This window comes from Oncorhynchus tshawytscha, linkage group LG30 (genome assembly GCF_018296145.1).
Source record: "Oncorhynchus tshawytscha isolate Ot180627B linkage group LG30, Otsh_v2.0, whole genome shotgun sequence".
In the NCBI taxonomy this organism is placed as follows: domain Eukaryota; kingdom Metazoa; phylum Chordata; class Actinopteri; order Salmoniformes; family Salmonidae; genus Oncorhynchus; species Oncorhynchus tshawytscha.
This window is the reverse complement of record NC_056458.1, coordinates 19,698,570-19,724,443: the sequence shown is the minus strand read 5'-3', so window position 1 is coordinate 19,724,443 and position 25,874 is coordinate 19,698,570. Positions and strand designations below refer to the sequence as shown.

General features: G+C 41.4%; 1 long non-coding RNA gene across 2 annotated transcripts in view; it reads right to left on the bottom strand.

The window, feature by feature from the left end:
* Positions 1-13,052, bottom strand: part of LOC112245076 — a 92,182-nt gene extending 79,130 nt beyond the window's left edge. Inside the window, exon 1 of one of the 2 annotated variants that reach the window (XR_006080388.1) lies at positions 12,729-13,052. This is a non-coding gene — a long non-coding RNA (uncharacterized LOC112245076). The remainder of the gene's footprint in view (positions 1-12,728) is intronic. The other variant, XR_006080390.1, reaches the window with a different exon arrangement.
* Positions 13,053-25,874: the final 12,822 nt, after the last annotated feature.

Here is a 25,874-nt window from a genome sequence, read left to right as displayed (position 1 = left end):
GCCAAAATACCAGCAACAGTGTGTGAAAACCTTGTGAAGACTTACATAAAACGTTTGACCTCTGTCATTACTTTTCACTCATCATAAAATAATGAGTTTTCACCAGGTTTCTGGTTTTGACAAGAAAATACAGCAAGAGAGCTAGATAGAAAAAAGAGAGTGGGGAAAAACAGGTCTTCCATTTGGCCCTCCATCTAGCCTATTCATTGGCTCTGTTTAATTTCTTTTGGGACGCATAACCCTTTCACGTTCAATGGGAAATTTAACAGTCCCAAAGGCCCACGCACCAGACTGATCAATAGAAAACCAGACAACTCATTACTGTGCACACCACACCCTTTCTCGCCCTCTCTCTCCCCCTCTCCCTCTTCCACTCGCTCTCTCTCTCTCCGGCAGCTGTAGGGTTCATGTACAGAGAGCAGCAGCCAAGCAGTATTAGGTTTCCACTTCCCAGATCTCCCTTAAAAGCCTCTAAACCTGTCCCATAACATCCCTTCAGTCACAAACATACGTAGAACACACACACACGCACACACACAGACCATCACAAACATTTTAAAAACAGAAAATAAATATATTTTGTTTTGTGTTCTGATTGAGTGGGATGTTCACATTTCTCTGGAATTTAAATGTACCCAAACCGTATAAGATGCTTAAAATTAACCCCAATTACCCATTGATAGAATTACATTTAGTAGTAACTACTAGCTAGCTGGACAATAGTTGAGGGGATAATCTAGTAACAATAGCAATAATGTTTTTATCCTCTAGCTTTACTACCATAAAATAATCACATAATTTATAGCTCATTGTAATAGATGGTGGTATACGAGTCATTACTGAATAAATTGTTATACCATTGTTATACCGTTGTTGTAAATGCTCAACTAAATTAGCATCATTATGGGGCAAACACTGGTAATTATGTCAGAAAACAATACCTGGAAAGTGAAAAAAAAAGGGTTAAACCAAACATGTTTAATTTAATTTCTACATTAGGGTAATTTATTTATGGTATGATCAAGGCATTATTTTTTGTCACCGAGTTAGCCCTATAACGGTTCAAAACGTCACCGTTGCGTTAGAGAGTAGAAATAATTTATGACAGCAAGAATAATATTTTCTGCGTGTTTTGAATTTACAGTCAAAACTGCTATTTTAGAACTATAGCCTTTAAAAACATTACTATTCTAAATTTTGGCTTACCAAAAACAAATGATATCATTACTTTTTACTCAACAACTGACATCCATACTTTATCATAGATGGGAAGAGATGGGAGTGCTTTCCCCCTGGCCTGAGTAAATAGCCTGGCTGTGAAAAAAAGTCTCTGTGCTAACCCAACCCCATGTTGTGCTGTGTCTGATGGACTGCTAGTGGTGGGGGGAAAAAAATCGATATAGTTACATGTCGCAATTATTTTGGACGACATTATATTGATACTTTGACCCTAAGTATCGATTTTTTATGTAATAATCGCCGTTATTTTTAATGGAAAAATCTCTGGTATTTATTTTATGTAATAATGTCTGGTATTTCTTTTACGGAATTATCTCCGGTATTTTTATGGAATAATCTCTGGTATTTTTAATTCTATAAATTTGTACTCCATCTTCTTTTTAGCCATCAGGTTTGCAGCACTTTTATTTCCATGTGATGTTTGGAACACCAAATCTCAATATCAAAACGCTATACATATCGTATCGGTGCCTAAGTTTCATGATAATATCGTATCGTGAGGTCTCTGGCAATTCCAAGCCCTACCTACTGCTGTCCTAACTTTACAGCCAGTCATTTCTATCCGCCAGGCTTTGACCATGACCCTACCCTACATCCCAGTGACTCAGCACTCAGTAGTAGACTCCCTAATATGCCAGTGGGGTTTAAAACCTCCCTCAATTAATATAACTTTTATTAGACAATGGGACGAGTTAGCCTCCTGCTGACCTGCAAGGGGCAGTCCTTTGTCTCATAGCTAATGTTGGCCTTAGCATATTGTGCCTGCATTATCCTCCACACACACACACAAACTGACAAAACAAATTGTTAAAAATGGTACAGTTGAAGTCAGAAGTTTACATACACCTTAGCCAAATACATTTAAACTCAGTTTTTCACAATTCCTGACAATTAAGCCTAGTTAAAATTCCCTGTCTTAGGTCAGTTAGGATCACTACTTTATTTTAAGAATGTGAAATGTCAGAATAATAGTAGAGAGAAAGATTTATTTCAGCTTTTATTTCTTTCATCACATTCCCAGTGGGTTAGAAGTTTACATCCACTCAATTAGCATTTGGTAGCATTGTCTTTAAATTAAATTGTTTAACGTGGGTCAAATGTTTCGGGTAGCCTTCCACAAGCTTCCCACAATAAATTGGGTGAATTTTGGCCCATTCCTCCTGGCAGAGCTGGAAGTATGCTTGGGATCATTGTCCATTCGGAAGACCCATTTGTGACCAAGCTTTAACTTCCTGACTGATGTCTTGAGATGTTGCTTCAATATATCCACATAATTTTCATACCTCATGATGCCATCTATTTTGTGAAGTGCACCAGTCCCTCCTGCAGCAGAGCACCCCCACAACATGATTCTGCAACCCCCGTGCTTCATGGTTGGGATGGTGTTCTTCGGCTTGCAAGCCTCCCCCTTTTTCCTCCAAACATAATGATGGCCATTATGGCCAAACAGTTCTATTTTTGTTTCATCAGACCAGAAGACATTTCTCCAAAAAGTATGATCTTTGTCCCCATGTGCAGTTGCAAACCATAGACTGGATTTTTTTATAGCTGTTTTGGAGCAGTGGCTTCTTCCTCGCTGAGCGGCCTTTCAGGTTATGTTGATATAGGACTCATTTTACTGTGGACATAGATGTCACGTCCTGACCTTAGTTCCTTTTTTATGTCTCTGTTTTAGCTTGGTCAGGGTGTGAGTTGGGGTGGGCATTCAATGTTTTTGTTCTATGTTTTGTATTTCTGCTTTTGGCCTGGTATGGTTCCCAATCAGAGGCAGCTGTCAATCGTTGTCTCTGATTGAGAACCATACTTAGGTAGCCTGTGTTCCCACTATGATTTGTGGGTAGTTGTTTTCTGTTTAGTGTATGTCACCTTACAGAACTGTTTCGTTTCTTCCATTTCACTTTGTTATTTTGTTTCGTGTGTTCAGTGCTAATAAAGTAACATGGACACTTACCACGCTGCGTATTGGTCCGATCCTTCCTACTCCTCCTCAGATGAAGAAGAGATTCATTACAATAGATACTTTTGTACCTGTTTCCTCCAGCATCTTCACAGGGTCCTTTCTGAGATTGGTGCGAAAAGTGCAAATCAAAGTACATTCATCTCTAGGAGACAGAGCGTGTTTCTTCCTGAGCGGTATGACGGCTGCCTGATCCCATGGTGTTAATACTTGCGTACTATTCTTTGTAAAGGTGAACGTGGTACCTTCAGGCATTTGTAAATTGCTCCCGAGGATGAACCAGACTTGTGGAGGTCTACAATTGATTTTCTGAGGTCTTGGCTGATTTATTTTGATTTTCCCATGATGTCAAGCAAAGAGGCACTGAGTTTGAAGGTAGGCCTTGAAATACATCCACAGATACACCTCCAATTGACTCAAATTATGTTAATTAGCCTATCAGAAGCTTCTAAAGCCATGGCATAATTTTCTGGAACTTTCTAAGCTGTTTAAAGGCACAGTCAACTTAGTATATGTAATCTTCTGACCCAATGGAATTGTGATACAGTGAATTACAAGTGAAATAATCTGTTTGTAGACAATTGTTGGAAAAATTACTTGTGTCATGAACAAAGTAGATATCTAAACCGACGTGCCCAAAACTATAGTTTGTTAACAAGAAATTTGTGGAGTGGTTGAAAAACGAGTTTTAATGACTCCAACCTAAGTGTATGTAAACTTCTGACTTCAACTGTGAATATATATGTATAAAAAGCCATTTTCAAATGTACCCCCTGACCACAATACGTCCACCCCTACCCCCACAGTCTTCTCCAACCCACCCCTACTTCTGTCTGTTTGTCTGTCTGTATGGCTGGCCCATCAAAAGGGTGGCCTGGCGCTGAGGTGGTTAAAGAACCCCAGCCGGTTTAAAGTGGTCCAGAGGCTAGCATCATGTGGCTCACACCATTCAGCCAAATGAGACAAGCTCCTCTTAGATTGCAAACAAGGAGGACGAGCTCCTGTCAGCTCCAAAGACGAGAAGACAAATTGCTCCATGATCTCCTGACCCTCAAAAACAGGGCACCAGTCCAAAACAAACTGCTCTTAAACTGATGAAAATGTAGTTGATCTGCCAATTGGAGAATATGTAAATCAGCAAGCATACATCCAGAGAAAAAAGATCAGCACTTTTCATAAATAAGGTGTCGGAATCGTCAGTCTCTTAGTCTGGCCCCAACCTCTTTAACTCGTGGTGAATGGCTGAATAAAAAAAGGTATACATTTGTTTGAGAATTGGGGGCATTGTGGGGAAAAAATACCTCCCGCCTCGCTCTCCCTTTCTTTCTCTGTTTCGTGTCAGTCAGGAGAGCTGGATAAGAGACAGTTCAGTGGTGAAGAGACACGCAGTCTCCATCGCAGACATGACATCATTCTCTTTAGGACCAACCCGATGGGGGCCGTTAGTGGGAGAGCTCTATCCTGTGCAGATCCAATAATACAAAATGCATGCACACGTGCGTGTGGGTCTGCACATGTGACAAGTGTATTGCAAATATAGTATTCCAAAACAATTGACAGACATACAGCACCAACTTCTTCCATTAAATAGGGAATATGGGATTATAACATACAGTGGCAAGAAAAAGTGTGTGAACCCTTATCTGAATTATCTGGATTTCTGCATAAATTGGTCATAAAATTAGATCTGATCTTCATCTAAGTCACAACAACAGACAAAGACAGTCTGCTTAAACTAACACACTAATTATTGTATTTTCCTGTCTATATCGAATACATAATTTAAACATTCACAGTGTAAGTTGGAAAAGGTATGTGAACCCCTAGGCTAATGACTTCTCCAAAAGCTAATTGGAGTCAGCTAACCTGGAGTAAAATCATTGAGACAAGACTGGAGATGTTGGTTAGAGCTGCCCTGCCCTGTAAAAAACACTCACAAAATTTGAGTTTGCTATTCACAAGAAGCGTTGCCTGATGTGAACCATGCCTCAGAAGACCCAAGGTTAAGAATTGTTGACTTGCATAAAGCTGGAAAGGGTTACAAAAGTATCTCTAAAAGCATTGATGTTCATCAGTCCATGGTAAGACAAATTGTCTATAAATGGAGAAAGTTCAGCACTGTTGCTACTCTTCCTAGGAGTGGCCGTCCTGCAAAGATGACTGCAAGAGCACAGCGCAGAATGCTCCATGAGGTTAAGAAGAATCCTAGTGTCAGCTAAAGACTTTTCAAAAATCTCTGGAACATGCTAACATCTCTGTTGACGAGTCTACGATACGTAAAATACTAAACAAGAATGGGATTCATGGGATGACACCACGGAAGAAGCCACTGCTGTCCAAAAAAACATTGCTGCATGTCTGAAGTTCGCAAAAGAGCATCTGGATGTTCCACAGAGCTACTGGCACAATATTCTGTGGACAGATTAAACTAAAGTTGAGCTGTTTCGAAGGAACACACAACACTATGCATGGAGAAAAAAGGCACAGCACAGCACACCAACATCAAAACATCCCAACTGTAAAGTATGGTGGAGGGAGCATCATGGTTTGGGGCTGCTTTGCTGCCTCAGGGCCTGGACAGCTTACTATCGTCGACGGAAAAATGAATTCCCAAGTTTATCAAGACATTTTGCAGGAGAATGTAAGGCTCTCTGTCCGCCAATTGAAGCTAAACAGAAGTTGTGTGATGCAACAGGACAACGACCCAAAACACAGAAGTAAATCAACAACAGAATGGCTTCAACAGAAGAAAATACGCCTTCTGGAGTGGCCCAGTCAGTTCTGACTGGGATGAGATGCTGTGGCATGACCTCAAGACAGCAGTTCACACCAGGCATCCCAAGAATATTGCTGAACCGAATCAGTTTTGTAAAGAGGAATGGTCCAAAATTCCTCCTGACCATTGTGCAGGTCTGATCTGCAACTACAGAAAACATTTGGTTGAGGTTATTGCTGCCAAAGGAGGGTCAACCTGAAAACGCATGAAAACGTATAATTGTTTGTGTTATTAGTTTAAGCAGACTGTGTTTGTCTATTGTTGTGACTTAGATGAAGAACAGATCACATTTTTATGACCAATTTATGCAGAAATCCAGGTAATTCAAAAGGGTTTACATACTTTTTCTTGCCATTGTATATATATGATATGTACATGGTCAAATCAATGATGGTAATGATGATCAACATTCACATTTGGTCATGTGGTTGAACCTGCCTAACTTTGGCTCATTGGAACTGCTTCAAAGATTACATTAATACAAATCAGTCTATGCACTAAATAACTCCTAACACATTCAAACTATGGCAACATACAGTACACTACTCAACACTCTCTCTTTTTCCTGCTGTTCTGAGAAAAGCCTCTTTGGGCCTTAGCTCCTGTTAGGGTCTCCGGCTGGTGTTTTCATCCTGAATGGCACCTCTGTCAGTCATGTAGCAGCTAGCTGTTAGCGGCAGGCTATCAGCTAATAAAACACTGGGACTAATTGAGATGTTCCTTCCATTCCCCACTAACAGCAATAGGGCTAATTTACTGCCTGATGGGAGGCTGAGACTGAGTAACTGGTCACAGACAAACAGACAGGGGCCAGACAACGTAATAGACAGATAGATGGCCAGCTATGGCATAAAAAACAGACATGAACTAAAACATTTTTTTTTCTTCACAAACAGAAACATAGACACACCTGGCACAGGATTTAGGCTGTTTAAAAAGAACAGAATACCCTATTTTGAGTTGACTCTATAGGCTATTATACTAAATATCTATCTGAGGTTCAACTTTAAGGAAAGGGGATAATTTAAAACTATTTTGATACTCACCTCATGTCTAGATTATATGAATGAGAATGTATTACATTTAGTTTTGAAATCAGTATTTGTACATCTCTCCCATTGTTCCCATGTTCAATCAAAAAAATAGGTCTGAGAGATTCACAAGACTATAACATTGGAATATTATGCCCTACCCTGGCTGGCGAGGACTGCCCTACCCTGGCTGGCGAGGACTGCCCTACCCTGGCTGGTGAGGACTGCCCTACCCTGGCTGGCGAGGGATGCCCTACCCTGGCTGGCGAGGACTGCCCTACCCTGGCTGGCGAGGACTGCCCTACCCTGGCTGGCGAGGGATGCCCTACCCTGGCTGGCAATGACTGCCCTACACTGGATGGCGAGGACTGCCCTACACTGGATGGCGAGGACTGCCCTATCCTGGATGGCGAGGACTGCCCTACCCTGGCTGGTGAGGACTGCCCTACCCTGGATGGTGAGGACTGCTCTACCCTGGCTGGCGAGGACTGCCCTACCCTGGCTGGCGAGGACTGCTCTACCCTGGCTGGCGAGGACTGCCCTACCCTGGCTGGCGAGGACACTCAGGTGAATACTAATAGGCACACAAACTAAAGAAGATGATTTTTGTATTTTATTAACTTAAGATTCTCACCAAGACAGACAGACAGTCCAGACAGAGAAACAGTAGGCTATACATTGCACAAGAAGAGTATAGGCCATTTTAAGAGATTTAAGAGAATTAATGCAAATGTATGCGGCTAACAATAACTAGGCACAATCCATTACCTTTGAAACTATCCTCCATGAACGGCTAGATCTGAATAAATGGGTGGCTTCGACTGTTCAGTAATCGAATTGCAAGTCCTTCATATACTAAGAATCCAAATAATATGCTTAAAAAGACCTTGCACTGCTACCCTCAGGATTCATTATTCTTAGAGGTCAGAACAAGCAACAGGGACATCACCAGAGTTCCATAACCAGGGGCTCAGCCCTGAAGACCAGGGGCTGACGGGGGACCCCCAAATCATTGTATTTGCAGGTCTGAGAAAAACATAGCCTTTTCCTTTTACATGACTGGAGACATTACAATAATATTTAATACCCCAAATGATCAAAATGACAAGATACTCTGACATTGACATACTGAGATCAATAAAACAGACGATCTCATGTCTTAAATGCAACCAATAGCATAGGCCAATGAAAAGAGTGGATACACAGATTGTAGGGCTACAATATGTGAAGGATATTATAGTCCACCAACTTTCCATTGGCACTCACTTATCCAAGGTCCTGGTGACGTCTCTGACAAGCAATGGAAACTGAATTTATCCTCTCTGTGCGTCCAAAAGATATCTTGGTACTTGAAGGCTACACCTACAGAAAGGTACGACACTTCCGTCTTACAGTATACAGGCCTAGGCTACAATATTTGTAGCCATACATGATTTCATGAAAAGCAGTAAACATACACATCTAATAACAGACTAATAAACACAATCAGGCAATAGTTAACGTAAACAACATTGTTTCACACTCTTTAATAACCGGCTCATAAACACAATTATGCACAATTATAGGCTAGCTGGCTTCACAGCTTCCCCAGCACTTCACAGCTTCCCGGGAAAACGCAACTTATTGTAGCCTTACACAGAGGAAAGAGTAGCGGAGGAAGGAGTTTGCTTCTGCTGCTGTGTTCGTGGTAAAATATCACACGTTGTGGTGGTGCTTCGGGTACAACACAAGTTAATAAGACACTCACCACTACTGGACGCAGGTCAAATAATTCTATCTCCACCAAAACCGCCAGAAACAAATCAATCTGCCTTCACAAGCTTTGTGGTTATTGCCACTGTTTCCAGAACTTAGATGAAGCCATTCTTATAACATAAACGCACATCTCATGGTTTAAAATAGAAGCATTACTTTCCCACCCAGAATAGCTGATAGGGGGACGAGGACAGAATAAAAGCAGAAAGCCATGCGATGAGAGAGAAAGAAAGAAGTAGAAGTAGTTGTATGACTGAAGGGCCTGTAATGACTTCATAATCAGGCCTCGTTAGGGAAGGTGTGTGATTCTGTTACTTCAGGAGATAGTGACCTACATGCCCAAAATAGAGAACTATATTCTGTAGAGGTCACACTTTGTGTGTATTTGTATTTTTTTTAAGTGCATGGATAACAGACAGTCAAGGCCCCTGATGTATCTCCTCGCTTCATACAAACACTTCAAGTTTGCACCTGAAAAAAAAAGAATACATCTATAACTTCAACAGTGACAACGTAAAAACGGAGCCCAAAATCAAATCATGCTAGCACTACTCTATGCTACTCTCTAGTTTATTTTTATGCCAGCGGCCATGTTCTGAAATACCAACTTCCACTGGAGAAAGCAGTCCATTAACGGCTGTCAAAACACTTCATGGACAGACACTCAGAAGAGAGAGAGGGGAGAGGGCGAGAGAGAAAGGCTGAGAGAGACATAGGCAGAGAGAGAGAGGGGTGAGATTCAGAGAGAGACACAGAGAGAAAGAGAATAGTCAGAGAGATGGAGACAGACAGACAGACAGACAGACAGACAGACAGACAGACAGACAGACAGACAGACAGACAGAAGTGAGTGATCTAAAACACCCCAGAGAGAGACCTTCAAAGTGAGACCCAAAAATCAAAGCAATGAACTCAAACCTGTACCTGAGTAGCTTGGGGCAGTTCAGTCACTCGCATCACATGCTGTTTCACCACAGTAGCATTGAAGAGAACTCCCTCAAGGAGGCTTGATGTCCATGTACATGTTAAAGAAAGTCGCTCTGTCATTCAGAGTAAAATCTAATATAACTCCTATAGTATTGCTAGTATTTCACATTAAAAAGCCTGTCTACATATCAAATTAGTTTTGAATGGTAATAGTGCCCTTGATACAGTCTAATGAGAAGTTGGAAGAGCCAACTCAACCCATTTTTATATTTCTAATCAGTCAAACAAATCAGATTGATTGATCCCTTAGAGAGGATAGAGTAATGCGCTAGATATTCTAAGAATCAAACCAAGTTATAATATTGGGAAGTTAAACAATGTCACAAGCTAGGTTTCAATTCAATTGGCGACAGATTTTCATGTGAATATTCTAAAATCTGCATAAAATATGGACATTTTCTCACTAGTGGCGTGTTTCCACCAAATGGACTTAAAAATCAGCGTTTGATGACATAGTGCACACAAAATGTACTTTTTCTCTTAAGTTTTCATGTAACTAATACAAATCAAAAGTTCAATGTGTTTCCATCGTATTTTCAACTCTACCGATAGTTTTGTCACAAAAACTGTTGCGTTAAATAGCAAATGTGCCTCCTCTGGTCTTGGCACCTGCGCTCTAACCAACAGCTCACAGATACAGTGCGGGTAGACTGTGGGGTTGCCTAGTCTACATGATGAAATTACTATGGATAAGAGGGAGAATATTTGTATTTGTCAAACGGCAGTCAAGCATCGATCATCATGTCACCAGAATAAGATCCTCAATATTTATTGGAAAGCAGCATCTAGCTCATCACCGTGCACTTTCACCACCCTGTGAATTTATTTCATCTGTAGCCTAATAAACAGCATGGTTTCCTGAGTCGTAGTGGGAGGACCACACACCATATCACCGCGTGACTCCAAATTTACTTCGATATGAAGATTATTTTATCAATATTTGCACATAAAGGAGTTTCAGCTGCCATTTCGGGCATAATACATTTCACAGAAACAAAAATATCCCACTTTGTCGAACGCACAAATTATCTGTCGGCATTTATAAAATTACCCCCGAAACTTCCTGTCTCCATCACAGTTGTCATGATTTTTTATTGTATATGATATGACTTTACTCGTGGTTGATGTCTTATGAGTAACAATATGTAAAACATACATTGCCGGTGTAGAGGCAGTTTTGCATTTTTAAGCCAATTTCCTGCAATTCTTCCATTTTCTCCATGGAGTTGAGTGAAATCAATTCTACACATTTTTCCATGTAGTTTAGACAACATTTTACCGTTTTAAATCTAATTTCATGCAATTCTACATATTTTGCCATTGAGCTGAGAGAAAATGTTGCAGTTCTAAAAGCAAATTTCCTGCAATTCTATGCATTTTCACATGGCTAATACTGTGTTCTTACGCTCAAACATAATATCAGAATCAATCATAATAAATTCAATTCTCCTGTCCAGCTTTTATTTTGGTGATTGTTAGTTCTCAAACATCATATGATTAAAATATATCTAGGTATTTTCTACATACTTTACCTGATTTTAGTCGTTACAATGGAAGTGTTCCCCCCTGAATGAATGGTAAATAATGATGAGTGAAAAAGGGGGGTATGTCTTGGGGGTATGATAATTGTGTGTCTATCTAACTCACCATTACAATAGGTTAGCATTTTTTTTTTTGGGGTATTATATTTATGCCTCTAACTTTCGTCACTCATCATTATTCATGTTTCAACTTATTGTAGAAGTGTTGAGAAACATTCAAGTCTTATTTACAATAAAAGTGACTCAATACATGATTTACCATTCATTTCTATTGAGCACAAAATAATCAAACACAACCAAAACATACAGCAATTGCATCCAACAAATGTGGAGTCACAAGCTTGATATAGTCATTGCGTGCTATGAATACGGGACCACTTCATTTTTTACTACTTTAATACACATAAGTGAAATTGTCCCCAATATCTTTGGTCCCCTAAAATGGGGGGGACTATGTACAAAGTACTGTAATTTCTAAACGGTTCACCCGCTATGGATGAAAATACCCTCAAATTAAAGCTGACAGTTGGCACTTTAACCTCATCATTGTATCAAATCCAAATAGCTGGATTACAGAGCTAAAACAACATAAAATGTGTCACTGTCCCAATACTTTTGGAGCTCACTGTAGATTACACTGTTTGGAATTAGATGGCCCGAAAAAAACACATAGGCGGCCCGATCAAGGGGCCCGACAATGGCAGAAAAATCCCTGGAGATGAACCACAAACAAACTGCCAAAAAGCAGCCTTTCAGCAACTTTTTTATTGAATCAGGATTTATGGGGCATACTAGCGGTGCAGCGCCTGACAAAGTCTGAATTGTGCCTCTGTCTGTGGACAAACAGTGAAACCACACACTGAAAACTGCATACTATCAATTAGCTCAACGAGCTACCACCACAATGAGCTACAGTTGAGGCTCACAGTCATTTCCAAGTTTAAGTCAGGCACATGCTTCACTAGAACGAGCAAAGTCCCACACGAAGAAGACAAGCAGTACTTTTGCTGAGTTTATGCGGTTGTTCCTGACAATTATGAATTTGGTTTGTTTAAACACACAACCCCCCCCCACACACAAATATTACCTTCCCCCTCCTACCCCATCCTTGCACCCCACCCATCTTCTACCTTGACCCTCCAGCATCATTCAAAAGCACAAAGCCCTCTTTGTATACTGTAACACTGCAATTCAAATGCATTGATGCCCACTAGAGACAGACAGATGCTCATCAAAAGTAGTCAACATAGAAATGGAAAAGATTGAATAGTATGATAAACATTTAGAGATAATAAACAAGTACAACATAAAAAACAAAATAATAATGAAGAACAAGAATAGGAAGCATCAGTTTGTAGCCTACACATTCCTAAGAGCACAATTAGGTGTGTAGGTAACTTTTCCACAGAGTGAGAGAAAGAAAGAGTGAGACAAACACTCACCACTTCGCAGAGCAGAGCACCACATCCAGCGCCAGGAGGAAAAAGATTCCCCTCTCTCCCTCCTCGGATCCACTCCATGTTTCTGAGCTCCCATATGGTAGCCCCCCACCCCCACTCCTCGGAAAGAGAGAGAGAAAGAGAGGGAGAGAGGCGGTAGTCCCATTGTGGGGATGGGGAGGTACAGAGGGGGAAATCGGCTTTTGCTCCCTCCGTGCAGCTGTGCAACCCCATCAGTGTCTTCACAAATCCAATCCTCTCCACCGTGTGTGTCTGCGGCACAGTGGAAAAAGCCAACGGAAAAAAAGTGATCCCCTTACACACACACACACACACACACACACACACACACACACACACACACACACACACACACACCACACACACACACACACACACCAGCCCAGAGAGAGCAGGAGAGAAAGAAAGAAAGCAAGTGTCAGTGAGAAGGCCGTGTCAGCTGGAGAATAATAGCAGGTTTAAGTTTTCGCTGTTTCCTTAAGTTTGTGGAAGAACGAGGCAAGAGCCTCCAGGCAAGGAAACAGCACATAATCCCTGATGGCAGAGACTTCCTTCTCTCTCGCTCTTTGTGTGTTAATAAGCCTGGCTGCGAGCCCCTCCTCAGGGCACTGGAATGTAAAGGCCAGAGTTTCAAGAGGCCCAGTTAGACAAGCCTCAGAGTCACTGCACCGTGACCCAGGGATCAGACACAGCCAGCAAGTGTGAGTGAGTGAGTGAGTGAGTGAGTGAATGAGTGAATGAGGTGGGAGAGGAGGCGGTTGAAGTGTGTGTGTGTGTGTGTGTGTGTGTGTGGGGGGGGTCACGTAACCTGGCCTAGAGCCACTTAAAGATTACGCTCTATAGTTACTCTCTTAGCTGCAGCGGTAAATAGTAGTAGCATCACTAACATGGTTATAGCATGGTTACTGCAAGAGTCATTAAGCAGTTAGTGAGGAAGCATAGATACAACAGAACAGAGTGGTCTGGAGTTTGTAGCCATCTCCACAAAACTAGTTGTTTACTTTACGAACTCCCTGAACTGGGGGAGGGAGGCTCCCCAGTCCTGCCTTTCTTCAGTCTGATCTATCAAAGTCATAAACGAGGCAGAAACACACATGCTTCAAGCCAAGGAGAAATGTGTTGCTGATAGACTAATAACACAGATCACTGGGTATGAAGGAATGACGCAGAGACGCAGGGCTCAGGCTACATCCAAACCTTCTGATGAAAATAAGGGACATTACAAAAGGCTGCTTGACTGAGTGCAGCTATCCCCATAGTCTCTGTGCAGTTTGGATGGCATGTCAACTGCAAATTAGGGAGAGAAATGATGGCAAACTTTTTTCTCCGTTTGGCCACAACTGCAGTTCAAGTTGGCTGTACTACAGTATGTAGAGTTCTTTTATAATATAAATCATACATCTGATTGGCAAATAGTTTAATTACATACTGCTTAAAAGACAAAAAGACCACCAATATTTAACACTGACAAATTGTAAACAAATAAGTCATGATTTAAAGCAGCGATTCTCAACTGGTGGGTCGCGGATGTCTGTGTAAATGTTATTTTTTATTTATATAAAATAAATTCTTCAGTCTGAACTTAAACAGTAAAAGCAGGTAGAAAGTGAATAAATCATTTAAATCACTGAGGAACTTTTCATCAAACACAATGTTTTCAATATCGAGCAAATAGCAGCGCTATTTAGAGGATTTGGTTGATTTAGTAGTCTCAAACCAGTGTGATTATTAACATTACTCATCAAGAATATGGGATGAATTGAATTATTGATGATCAAAAAAGGTGGGATTCATTTTACTTTGTCATACAGTACCAGTGAAAAGTTAGGACACACCTACTCATTCAAGGGTTTTTCTTAATTCTTTACTATTTTCTACATTGTAGAATAATAGTGAAGATATCAAAAGTATGAAATAACGCTTATGGAATCACGTAGTAACCAAAAAAGTGTTAACCAAATCAAAATAAAATGTTCACCTGAAATGCTTTTCCAACCGTCTTGAAGGAGTTCCCACATACGCTGAACACTTGTTGGCTGCTTTTCCTTCACTCTCTAGTCCAATTTATCCAAAATCATCTCAATTGGGTTGAGGTAGGGTGATTGTGGAGGCCAGGTCATCTGATGCAGCACTCCACTCTCCTTCTTGGTCAAATAGCCTTACACAGCCTGGGGGTGTGTTTTGGATCATTAGTCCTGTTGGAAAAAGCACAAGCCAGTTGGAATGGTGTATCGAATGCTGTGGTAGCCATGCTAGTTAAGTGTACTTCGAATTCTAAATAAATTACTGACAGTGTCACCAGCAAAGCACCCCCACACCACCTCCTCCATGATTCACGGTGGAAACGACACATGCGGCGATCATCCGTTCACCTACTCTGGGTCTCACAAAGACATGGCGGTTGTAACCAAAAATCTAAAATTTGGACACATCAGACCAAAGGACAGATTTCTACAGGGTCTATAGTCCATTGCTTGATTTTCTTGGTCCAAGCAAAGCCTCTTCCTCTTATTGGTGTCCTTTAGTACTGGTTTCTTTGCAGCAATTTGACCATGAAGGCCGTCTCCTCTGAACAGTTGATGTTGAGATGTGTCTGTTACTTGAACTCTGTGAAGCATTTATTTGGGCTGCAATCTGAGGTGCAGTTAACTCTAATGAACGTATCCTCTGCAGCAGAGGTAACTCTGGGTCTTCCTTTCCTGTGGCGGTCCTCATGAGTGCCAGTTTCATCATAGCGCTTGATAGTTTTTGCGACGGCACTTGAAGAAACTTAAAAAAGTTATTGACATTTTCTGGATTGATTGACCTTCATGTCTTAAAGCAATGATGGACTGTCGTTTCTCTTTGCTAATTTGAGCTGTTCTTGCCATAATATGGACTTGGTATTTTACCAGACAGGGCTAACTTCTGTATACCACCCCTACCTTGTCACAACACAACTGATTGGCTCAAACGCATTAAGAAGGAAAGAAATTCCACAAATTAACTTTTGACAAGGCACACCTGTTATTTGTAATGGATTCCAGGTGACTACCTCATGAAGCTGGTTGAGAGAATGCCAAGAGAGTGCAAAGCTGTCATCGAGGTAAAGGGTGGCTACTTTGAATAATCCAAAATAAACAATATATTGTGTTTTGTTTAACACTTTTTTTGGTTACTACATGATTCCATATGTGTTATTTCATAGTTTTGATGTTTTCACTATTATTCTACAATACAGAACATTTAAAAAAATAAACAAAAACCCTGGAATGAATAGGTGTCCAAACTTTACACTGTTACTGTATATAACTGCTACATTTGCTATCAAAAAGTATTTTTTAAAGTTTTCCAGATTGCAATTTGGCATAAACAACAAAAATTGCAATGCGATTTTGGGTCGCGACTGGGACAACCTGGTTCAATTTGGGTACCGAGGCAAAACCAGTTGAGAAGCTCTGATTTAAAGTATATCATGTGCTACAAATAACATGTCCAACGTTCAATATGCATCATTCATTTTACAGCTTTTCCCCTCACAGAAAAAAGCTTAAAGTCACTCAACCACAATATAGTTATTTTCAATATTCTCTGCTGTAGAATTCTCTGATACAGAGCGTAATACACGATTCCTTCTATTAAGGCATGTCGTCCAGGTCCTGAGTTGAATTATATCACATTTCACGGTGACTATATTCCAGTGCAAATCATTGCTCAAGGCAAGAGAGAGACATAATCAAATAGAACACATTTTGATTTAATAAAAACTTGGTTTGGGAATACATTAGCGTGTGGGCGTTGTTGTATGACTATGTGTTAGATGGAGTGAGTCACCATGGCTGCGTTTGCACAGGCAACCTGGTTCTGATCTTTTGTCACTAATTGGTCTTTTGACAAGTCAGATCAGATCTTTTGCCAGTTATTGGCCGGGGGATCGGAGTCGGGCTGCCTGTGTAGAGGTAGCCTATTATCACCAGCTTAGATACATAAGTTTGATTTTATAAAATAATTTGATATTATACAGTTGGAAGTCGGAAGTTTACATACACCTTAACATTTAAACTTGTTGACATACACCTTAGCCAAATACATTTAAACTCAGTTTTTCACAATTCCTGACATGTAATTCTAGTTAAAAAAAATCCCTCTTTTAGGTCAGTTAGGATCACCACTTTATTTTAAGAATGTGAAATGTCAGAATAATAGTAGAGAGTGATTTAGTTCAGCTTTTATTTCTTTCATCACATTCCCAGTGGGTCAGAAGTTTACATTCACTCAATTAGTATTTGGTAGCATTGCCTTTAAATTGTTTAACTTGGGTCAAACATTTTGGGTAGCCTTCCACAAGCTCCCCACAATAAGTTGGACATTCCGGCCCATTCCTCCTGACAGAGCTGGTGTAACTGAGGCAGGTTTGTAGGCCTCGTTGCTCACACATGCTTTTTCCGCCACAGTTCTGCCCACAAATGTTCTATGGGATTGAGGTCAGGGCTTTGTGATGGCCACTCCAATACCTTGACTTTGTTGTCCTTAAGCCATTTTGCCACTTCGGAAGTATGATTGGGGTCATTGTCCAATTGGAAGACCCATTTGCGACCAAGCTTTAACTTCCTGACTGATGTCTTGAGATGTTGCTTCAATATATCCACATAATTTTCGTTCCCATCTATTTTGTGAAGTCCACCAGTTCCTCCTGCAGCAAAGCACCCCCACAACATGATGCTGCCACCCCCGTGCTTCATGGTTGGGATGGTGTTCTAAGACTTGCAAGCCTCTCCCTTTTTCCTCCAAACATAACAATGGTCAATGGTCATTATGGCCTAACAGTTCTATTTTTGTTTCATCAGATCAGAGGACATTTCTCCAAAAAGTACAATCTTTGTCCCCATGTGCAGTTACAAACCATAGTCTGGCTTTTTTATGATGGTTTTGGAGCAGTGGCTTCTTCCTTGCTAAGCGGTCTTTCAGGTTATGTCGATATAGGATTTGTTTTACTGTGGATATAGATTATTTTGTACCCGTTTCCTCCAGCATCTTCACAGGGTCCTTTGCTGTTGTTCTGGGATTGATTTGCACTTTTCGTACCAAAGTACGTTAATCTCTAGGAGACAGAACGCGTCTCCTTCCTGAGCGGTATAACGGCTGCATGGTCCCATGGTGTTTATCCTTGCGTACTATTGTTTGTACAGATGAACGTGGTACCTTCAGGTGCTTGGAAATTGCTCCCAAGGTTGAACCAGACTTGTGGAGGTCTACAATTTTTTTCTGAGGTCTGATTTCCTTTGATTTTCCATGATTTCAAGCAAAGAGGCACTGAGTTTGAAAGTAGGCCTTGAAATAGGTCCACAGGTACACCTCCAATTGACTCAAATGATGTACATTAGCTTATCAGAAGATTCTAAAGTCATGACATCATTTTCTGGAATTTTCCAAGCTGTTTAAAGGCACAGTCAACTTAGTGTATGTAAACTTCTAACCCACTGGCATTGTGATACAGTGAATTAAGTGAAATAATCTGTCTGTAAACAATTGTTGGAAAAATGAGTTGTGTCATGCACAAAGTAGTCTTAACCGACTTCCCTAAACGATAGTTTGTTAACAAGAAATTTGTGGAGTGGTTGAAAACGAGGTTTAATGACTACAACACTTTCTTAGTGACTCCAACCTAAGTGCATGTACATTTCCGACTTCAACTGTACATTACATGAATTATACACTGCTCAAAAAAATAAAGGGAACACTAAAATAACACATCCTAGATCTGAATGAATGAAATATTCTTATTAAATACTTTTTTCTTAACATAGTTGAATGTGCTGACAACAAAATCACGCAAAAATTATCAATGGAAATCAAATTTATCAACCCATGGAGGTCTGGATTTGGAGTCACACTCAAAATTCAAGTGGAAAACCACACTACAGGCTGATCCAACTGATGTAATGTCCTTAAAACAAGTCAAAATGAGGCTCAGTAGTGTGTGTGGCCTCCACGTGCCTGAATGACCTCCCTACAACGTCTGGGCATGCTCCTGATGAGGTGGCGGATGGTCTCCTGAGGGATCTCCTCCCAGACCTGGACTAAAGCATCCGCCAAATCCTGGATAGTCTGTGGTGCAGACGGAGGATGGAGCGAGACATGATGTCCCAGATGTGCTCAATTGGATTCAGGCCTGGGGAACGGGCGGGCCAGTCCATAGCATCAATGCCTTCCTCTTGCAGGAACTGCTGACACACTCCAGCCACATGAGGTCGAGCATTGTCTTGCATTAGGAGGAACCCAGGGCCAACCGCACCAGCATATGGTCTCACAAGGGGTCTGAGGATCTCATCTCGGTACCTAATTGCAGTCAGGCTACCTCTGGCGAGCACATGGAGGGCTGTGCGGCCCCCCAAAGAAATGCCACCCCACACCATGACTGACCCACCGCCAAACCGGTCATGCTGGAGGATGTTGCAGGCAGCAGAACGTTCTCCACGGCTTCTCCAGACTCTGTCACGTCTGTCACATGTGCTCAGTGTGAACCTGCTTTCATCTGTGAAGAGCACAGGGCGCCAGTGGCGAATTTGCCAATCTTGGTGTTCTCTGGCAAATGCCAAACGTCCTGCACAGTGTTTGGCTGTAAGCACAACCCCCACCTGTGGATGTCGGGCCCTCATACCACCCTCATGGAGTCTGTTTCTGACCATTTGAGCAGACACACGCACATTTCTGGCCTGCTGGACGTCATTTTGCAGGGCTCTGGCAGTGCTCCTCCTGCTCCTCCTTGCACAAAGGCGGAGGTAGCGGTCCTGCTGCTGGGTTGTTGCCCTCCTACGGCCTCCTCCACGTCTCCTGATGTACTGGCCTGTCTCCTGGTAGCGCCTCCATGCTCTGGACACTACGCTGACAGACACAGCAAACCTTCTTGCCACAGCTCGCATTGATCCATCCTGGATGAGCTGCACTACCTGAGCCACTTGTGTGGGTTGTAGACTCCGTCTCATGCTACCACTAGAGTGAAAAAATGACCAAAACATCAGCCAGGAAGCATAGGAACTGAGAAGTGGTCTGTGGTCACCACCTGCAGAACCACTCCTTTATTGGGGGTGTCTTGCTAATTGCCTATAATTTCCACCTGTTGTCTATTCCATTTGCCCAACAGCATGTGAAATGTATTGTCAATCAGTGTTGCTTCCTAAGTGGACAGTTTGATTTCACAGAAGTGTGATTGACTTGGAGTTACATTGTGTTGTTTAAGTGTTCCCTTTATTTTTTTGAGCAGTGTACTTAGTATTGCATTGTTGTAGTATGCTTATTGAACATGCGTTTTGATATCTCATGTGTTTTAGTAATTAATTAAGGCAGCCCCCCGCAACTCTCTGATTCAGAGGGGTTGGGTTAAATGCGGAAGACACATTTCAGTTAAATACATTAAGTTGGACAACTGACTAGGTATCCCCCCCTTTCCCTATCGCCCTAAATTGTTATGATATTGTAATGCCTGTCCAACTACTGCTGTAATCCTGCTATAAGAACTTATGACATTTTGCGTGTGGGAAAATCTAATCAAATACATGTCATGTGGGCAGCGCCAATCATTGATTTATTTCATGGAGAGTGCATGTGTTTGAAAATGTTTCTTAATTAAGACATTTTGGTTTGGCACAGACAATTGACATCACTCACGGGGGACAAGTTCTTCAAAACCGTCTCCAAAATATGGTTCACTGTCACATAGATCAGTCAAATTGTTGATATAAAGAAAGGTTTCTTGAGGACAACCTCATAAATACCTTTAACGCAAGTTAGAATATTCGCTCTTCCAGCCAAAATGGCTCAGGGGTTATACATAAAACTAGATAGGCCTATGCCAAGGGATTTGGCAGGGGAAACAATGCTCTTAGTGAGTCCCTCTATGATCTAGGGCGGGAGCTGGGGGAAGGAGAATTAAAGGAGTTTTTATTTTTTTATTTTTTTAAACACACTGAAGGGGCTTGATTTATATTTTATACAATTTATAACCCTGTGGTTTGAAATGAATGTTTCGTCATATGTTAAATACATCTCTTGTTTGCTGGATTGACTTGAAGCAGCAGATCGAGGAACTTTCAGCTGAATATGACAGGCTTTGGATGCATGGTTACTGGAATGCCTGAGGTCTGGAGCAGCCCTCTGCTCTCTGCCTGCAGCCTACCATGACAGGGCCTCTCTATTACACCTTTCAAACCAAGACTTTTCCTTTCTATCTTAAAGGTATTCCATGCAACAAAACCTGTACTTTTATTTCCGCCAACAGACCTGGTCATGATTGCAGTAATATGTTAAAAAGTCCTGGCAAGCCTTTAGTATAAATGTCCCCTATCATTTTACTGGCTTTGGTACGGATTAAATCATGAACATTCTATCAAATATTTGTATATCTAACCCACTGTTCTGTGATTTTACTGTTGTTCTCCGACATCAAACTTGTCCTGGTCATTAAGAAAAAGTTTAAACTGTGAAGCAGCCTGATCCAAAAAGCAACTTTACCTGCTTTTTGACCAGATTAATTGTTGGAGTAGAGGACCTTGTTATTTTACCTGAAATGCACAACTCAATGTTTATATCCCAGGACAAATTAGCTAGCAACTGCAAACTAGCTAGCTAAATTGCCATACATGTTTATTGCCTTTCGACCTGTCCCCAAATGAATATAATTGGTTCACAGTTTGTTTTGATATTTCAACCTGCGTGTCGTGATAGCGTTTGGTGTGGGCGCACACGTGCCTCTGTTTTGGGCATGGTGTGATGCCCAAATGAGCATTCTACTCAACGCTTCCTCATGGGGGGCGCTGATGAAAATTTGGTCCAAGTGCATTAACTGTGGCTTGAAAACACTAACATTTCTAAAGGCAAATAATTAGTAGGAAAAATTTGTCATCATTTGGATGTTGCCAGATTGACTTTAATTGTTACAGCGTTAGCTAGCTAAGATTGAGGGGAGACTTCCAGATTTTAGCTAGCTAACTTTACTGTACTGTTAGCATTGCTAGTTATTTGGGGGGGAACTTTGATATTGTAGCTAATGACAACATCGCCATCTGTCTAAAGTAAATTTGACAATATAATGATGATGGCAAAATTGTTTCCTACTAAATAATGTGCAGACTAGCAATGCCATCGTATTCCCAAACCCCTATAGTGTAATTTATACGAAACAGGCATTAGCCCCGTTTTAAAGTTATTAGCCAGCCCCGTTCTACTTTTGAGGATCAATATGGCTGCGGCGTCTGTAGAACGTTGATAACAATGGCAACGACGTGACAGAGGTGCAATCAAAGCAAATTACCAAAACATATCTGACAATGTTTTGAGATTAACTGTAGCCAATGTTTTATTCACCATAACAGGAAAATTAACACATTACAAATAATCTGAAAGTATGGCGAGCTGCTAACTTACTGTTTGTGAATGTGAAGAAATGAAAGCAGTGCATTGCATTCTGTCCTATTTGAGGAATTTAGAACTTTATCAACGCTGCTTCAGGTTACCTGACAACGGTTGGAACAACAGGGTCAAAGTTGAATGTTTCTTGCTCAGTCACCGCTTAAGTAATGGCTCTATAAAAGGTGAAAGAGGTAAAGGGGCTGTTTGAAAGGGGATCATATAAACACTGCCCAATTGTTTTTACAGGCAACATACTTTGAATCCCGAGTGAAAGAAGTATAAGTCACTCCTTTCCCCACTCTTTTTCTCTCTTTATCTCGGTCAATACTCATGAGGGTGAAAGCTGAGGACATTAGAATCAAATCAAAAGTTTATTTGTCACGTGCGCTGAATACAAACAAGTGTAGACCTTACAGTGAAATGCTTACTTACAGGCTCTAACCAACAGTGTAAAAAAGGTATTAGGTGAACAATAGGTTCACCTAACAATAGAAGCAGCACAAAGACATCAGTGCCATTGTCTTCAAGGCTTAAACATGCACATCTACAATACCAAACCAAATATATGGTGAAGATGGTGCCTAAACCACACATAATTACTGCCAGTAGAACGGTTCTAGTCAGTTAAAATATCAGTTTTCAAAGGCAAGTTCAAATACTGCACTGAACAAAAATATAAACTTGTGTTGGTCCCATGTTTCATGAGCTGAAATAAATACCCATAAAAAGCTAATTTCTCTTACATTTTGTGCACATCCTTGTTTGTGAGCATTTCTCCTTTGCCAAGATAATCCATCCACTTGACAGAGGTTGCATATCAAGAAGATGATTAAACAGCCTGATCAATACACAGGTGCACCTTGTGCTGGAGACTATAAAAGGCCACTAAAATTTGCAGATGTCTCAAGTTGAGGGAGCGTGCAATTGGCATGCTGACTGTAGGAATGTACAACAGAGCTGTTGACAGAACGTAATGTTAATTTCTCTACCATAAGCCGCCTCCAATGTCATTTTACAGAATTTGGCAGTAGGTCCAACCAGCCTCACAACCACAGACCACTTGTAACCATGCTAGCCCAGGACCTCCACATCTGGCTTCTTCACCTGGGGGATTGTATGAGACCAGCCACCTGGACAGCTGATGAAACTGTGGGTTTGCACAGATCGGCACAAACTGTACCGGGCAGATGGCAGACAGCGTGTTTGGCATTGTGTGGGTGAGTGGTTTGTTGATGTCAACATTGTGAACAGTGCCCCATGGTGGAGGATAGGTCATGGTATGGGCAGGCATAAGCTACGGACAACCAACTAGGGCTGTCCAACAACAACAACAAAAATGTTGACTGACTCTTGGTTGACCGTCTGTTCTTTTGACAAAATGATTGGTTGAAATTGTAAATTTTTTATTTTTTCAGACTTGCTGCGCTGTGCCATTCCCACGGCTTCCACAATGGATCAGTCCACTCAGACAGGCGCAAATCAGACGGGTGTCTTCTTTTTTTTTGTGCTACTGCTCGACTAAAGAAATCTTGGTCGACCAACAGCCTATCGACCAAACAATCAACCAGTCGACTAAATGGGGTCAGCACTACAATGAACACAATTGCATTTTATCGATGGCAATTTGAATGCATAGAGATACCATGATGATTTCCTGAGGCCTATTGTCATGCCATTCCTCTGCCACTATCACTACATGTTTCAGCATGATAATGCTGTTCAGTGTATTGTGTTTAACGTAGGCATCTATCTATGTGAAGAGTTTGAGCCAAACATATTTCTATGAGATAAAATACATGGAAAGGTGTACACAACACAGTTTGACGATACTGATGGACTCCCCATTCGACTAGAGGTGATTGACTATCATAAACATAGGGGCCCCTGACAATGAGCATCCTCTGGTGCTGCATCCTGTTGCAGGCTTATCTGGGGGACAACCTGCTGCCTGTCTTTCTACATAGAATGATTGCATGCAGAGCATGAACAGTGTGTAGGCAAGCATCCCTGGTAGCACTTTTATACTTTTGATTTTTGTCAAGCAAGTTCCCATAGTTCAGAGAGAGTGAAAGAGGGAGGGAGAGAGAGTGAGAGCATAACCTCAGAGTACCACTAATTTCCCTCTTTCCTGAAACTGAGAAATAAGGTTCACAAAAAGTTCACAAACTATGCTGATACACAAGATACTGAGCCATTAAGAGGATCAAATTAATTCTAAAATGCCTGAGGCAAGAAACAACTCAAAACCAGAGGGCGATGAAAAATTACAACAGACAGTTATCGGTTTTGAGACAGATGCAAACAGTCGTGATAGAGCAAGAGACAAAATAGACACAGTACAGAACACACAGTGCAGACCGGCAATGCTGATTTCCCAGATCAACAGGATAACTAATACACACAGTGTAATCTATGTGAGCAAGGCAATATGCTGAACATAATTAATTACCGCAAGATGTAAATGAGCTGCTTCCCCAGTAGTCAGTGAATGGCTGGGATGGACGCAGCATGTATGGTTGGAGCAGGGTGCCGGCCCGTGTAGCTAGATTGGTTGGTTGCCACCAGACTCCCAGTAACGGGGAAGATATAGACAGTGCCGCCTCGCTTCTTGTTTGTCCACTGATGGGAGTCTTCTTTAGCCCAGCTGCGTCTCCATGGAAGTGGCACCTTGAGAGGCTCCACTACCCCCCGTTTGCCCATGCAACTTCCCAGCACACCCTGGTGTGAGGCAGTGTTTGTCAAGATACACCAACCCCTGGCACAAAGCCCAGACGACATTTTTCCCCCTGTGCAACTTTTATCCAACGTAAAACAGAGGGGACCAAGAACAGGGCTCTTAGAAAGCATCATTAAGTGAACAGACAGCAATTTGAGCCCCCCTCCTCGTCTTTCTTTTTTTTTTTTTTTTGGGGGGGGGGGGGTTTCCTTTCTCAAGCTTTATACCGACCAAAGAGGTGTCCGTTGATTGATATTCAGCTCACTGAAGAAAAAGACGTCCGTGAACAAAAAAGGGAAAATATCGGTGCTGAATGGTTTTGAAAAGAATGTCCTCTGCTGCTTTCTATTTATACAATCTCTGCAGATTGCCAGTGGCATGAACCCAGAGTTGTCAATATTTTATTAGCCTTTTGCTCCTACAAAAGAGACCACCACAACTGGTGCTGCTAAGGGCTGGATTAATAAATCCCTTTATTTGCTAACTTTTTAGCTAAAATAGAGGGTGACTCATGCACAAATATATGCAATAATAAACTATTTTGAATCCTTGTTGAGCGGTTCAGTTTTTTGGGGAACTTCATTGTATGAATAAGAAGAAGTGGTATAAAATTTTCAGACAGACAATAGAACACCTAAACTGTTTTTTCCTGTAATCTATCAACAACATGAACCATCTGCCCCTGTATCCTCCATTCTCTGGCCAATCAGTGCTTGGCTCACTGTGGCAGGGAGCAGCACAATAGGTAGGTTAGGCGGCAGCCATGATGCAGCCTGTCTGGTGGCCAATGTTTTGGAGGTGGGCGATAGACCAGGGCTTATTACTGCTCATTTACTCAAACAGGTAGTGGTCATTAAAGGCCAAATGCAGCCATGTTTATATTCTGGGTAAAAATGAAGTTACCTTACTGTAATACATGTCCATTAAAATGGGCAAAAATAGTGTTTTATCAAAACACTTTCTCAAGTAAGATTTTTGCAAGGACTGTCTGGGAGTGGTCTGAGTGGGGAAGGGAAAATGGAAAA